This window comes from Haemaphysalis longicornis, unplaced genomic scaffold (assembly GCF_048455015.1).
Source record: "Haemaphysalis longicornis isolate Haplotype H1 unplaced genomic scaffold, Haemaphysalis longicornis Haplotype H1 scaffold_12, whole genome shotgun sequence".
NCBI lineage: Eukaryota > Metazoa > Arthropoda > Arachnida > Ixodida > Ixodidae > Haemaphysalis > Haemaphysalis longicornis.
In genome coordinates this window covers 1,471,700-1,474,321 of record NW_027526225.1, presented here as the reverse complement: position 1 = coordinate 1,474,321, position 2,622 = coordinate 1,471,700, and the positions used below count along the sequence as shown (strand labels likewise).

The 2,622-nt window shown below is 49.1% G+C and overlaps 1 pseudogene; it reads right to left on the bottom strand.

Annotated features, from left to right (window-relative positions):
- Positions 1-1,120: 1,120 nt before the first annotated feature.
- LOC144162210 (uncharacterized) lies at positions 1,121-2,239 on the bottom strand (annotated as a pseudogene).
- Positions 2,240-2,622: the final 383 nt, after the last annotated feature.

The following is a 2,622-nucleotide window of genomic DNA, read 5'->3' as shown; positions in this document are numbered from 1 at the left end:
TATGACTCATAATGACTATCTCATGATTCGAACTACGAAGCCTTTTTTATTTGTACCACGTGATTCCCCTCGTCAAGACCGTAAATTTGATACCCTACACACCCTAGCGGGGCACTTGGAATTTTACCCCATTATAAGACTCGCCATGACAATATAATGGTTATAACCAGGAAGCATTTTTGTATTTCTCCCACGTACGTGATTCCGGTCAACGAGACCATTAATTTGATACCCATCACATCCTAGCGGAATCAATTTGAAATTAAATCAATCAATGACTAACCATGACTATCTCATGATATAGCCCTACCACATTTTTGTCCCACGTGATTTCTCTTATCGGAACCTTCAATTTGATGCTCCGCACACCCAGTGGCATCATTGTGAATTTTAACCTAATTTATGACCCAGTTTGACGATTTCATGATAATAATCAGGAAGCACGTGATTACCCTCATCGAGACCTTTAATTTGATACGCCACACGCCCTAGCGTGATGAACTTGAATGTTAACCGAATCTATCACTTACAATGACTACGTCATGATATGTCCATAGCTCATTTTCGTCCCGAATGATTCCCCACATCGAGACCTTGAATTTTATTCCCCACATGCCCTCGCAGCGTCATTTTGCATGTTAACCCAATCTATGACTCCTTATGACTGCCTGATGACTGCAATCAGGAAGCATTTTTTTATTTACCTCGCTTGATTCCGTTAATCCGGACCTTTCATTTGATACCTTACAAGCCTTAGCCTCATCAGTTTCACTTTCCACCCAATCTAATATGGTCATTATTCTGTCTTAATGGGCGCTGCCCAGTCAATTCAGCTAATTCATTTGAAACAGCAGAAAGGACAGCCCTTGCCCCCATTTTCCCCCGGCTCTCACCTCTTCCTTTGTGACCCCTAGTATATCAAGCCGTTAACAGTAGCAGGCGAACAACCAGCACGCCAGCGCCACCGTGTGCTTTCCCACCACCCTTTCCCACCCTTTAAGGGGATACGTCAGGACGAAAAGTTAAGACAACCCTTTTTTATGACCTCACCAGACAATTATCACTCACGCGTCCAGCCGCGAAAATTAGGTATACAGAAAGTGCTTATGGCCATGAAAATTCAACAAGAAACTAACCTCTGGGTGCCGCAACCACTGTCCTGGGGTTCCTTGCTGTGGAGCCCCTGTGTCTCAAGCAATTGAAGTCGAGGGAAGGATTCCGAACGCCCTCTCGAACGACTGCGATTCTTGGATTTACTCGACGAACGATCTCGAAACCAGTCCTTTCTGCTGCGCCGTTGATTTTCCGCGTCGGCCTTAAAACTTTCTTGTTGCTTCCTTGCTTCCTCTTCCAGCTTCATTTCACAATGTCGCTTCTTCACAATGTAGGGCGTTCGGAAAAGTGACTTGCATCTCTTGTCTCCGGTTACGTGATCCTTGCCACACAGTCAGCACTTCGGCACACACGTGTGTTTATTCGTCGGAGAGGTCTTCCCACATTCTCTGCACTTTTCATGCGGACTGTCGCACACGTCGGAACGACGTCCCAGCTGACCACATTTATAACACACTTCATATCTCTTGTTGTAGAGAAAACACTTCATCGGCGCCCCGAAACCGATCATCCATCTCGGCACATAGTCGCCAGCAAAAGTGATGATCACCGAGGTTGAGTTGCCCATCCTCCGCACACCAAGCATGGGAGGATTCTGCCGGTGTGAGAAGGCCAATTCCAGTTCTTTCTCAGACAGCCTCAGATCGAGTCCGTGCAGTACTCCCTTGCCACAGCTTTCTGGTGCCGCCATGTAGGTGGACACCTCGCACTCCTTCCCGTCGAGCTTTATGGACTTCAGCGCCAACATTTTCTTGGCATCATCCGCGTTTGGCGTGCTGTATATTAGTGTTCCCTGCCTATCGTTCACAACGACCCTGTCGTCCTCTTGACCTTTTCGCCAAGGAATGGCCGCCGCCATCCTTATTGCTCCCCCAACCACAGTCACCGAGAGCTTGGTAAGGGTCAGTCCTTCCCTGGGCTTTATAATAATCTTGTGATCCGCGCTTGGAAGGCGCGGCAGGTGCGACGACACCGAGCGCTCCGCGAGCTTTCTTCCCTCCGCTTTCAGCGAGCGTCCCCCGCTGACGCCATACTTGTTGTCATTGTAGCCGGCCGATGCCATCTTGCCGGCTTCCCCATTTCCGCCGCTGAGGTTCGTCGTCTGAGGGTCGCCGCTGAGGGTCATCGTCAGCACCTGCAGACATTTTTTTACTCATCAGAGTGCACTGAAGGATACTTTCTTGTCTTTCCGTAAGTGCTCTTTTCTCTGAACCTCCCATTAGTTTCTAAAACGGATGTGCTGAACCTACTTTGAGCGCTTATGACCAGCTGGAGCGCGCCCAATGCACGGCTCTACCTTCGCCGCCAGGGAACGCGCTCAGGACTCGGCGAGCATGAACGCTAGTGAGCACGAAGATAATGTAATGGACGGAGCCACAAGTGACCGAACAAGAGGCGGAACAAGTGGGGAATGATGCGGAACTTGCAGCGAATTCCTACATCGGCGCTGAAAACGGCGAAGCAGTTGTGCCTTCATACCAGTGCACCAGGCCTATAAGTTGGCACGCA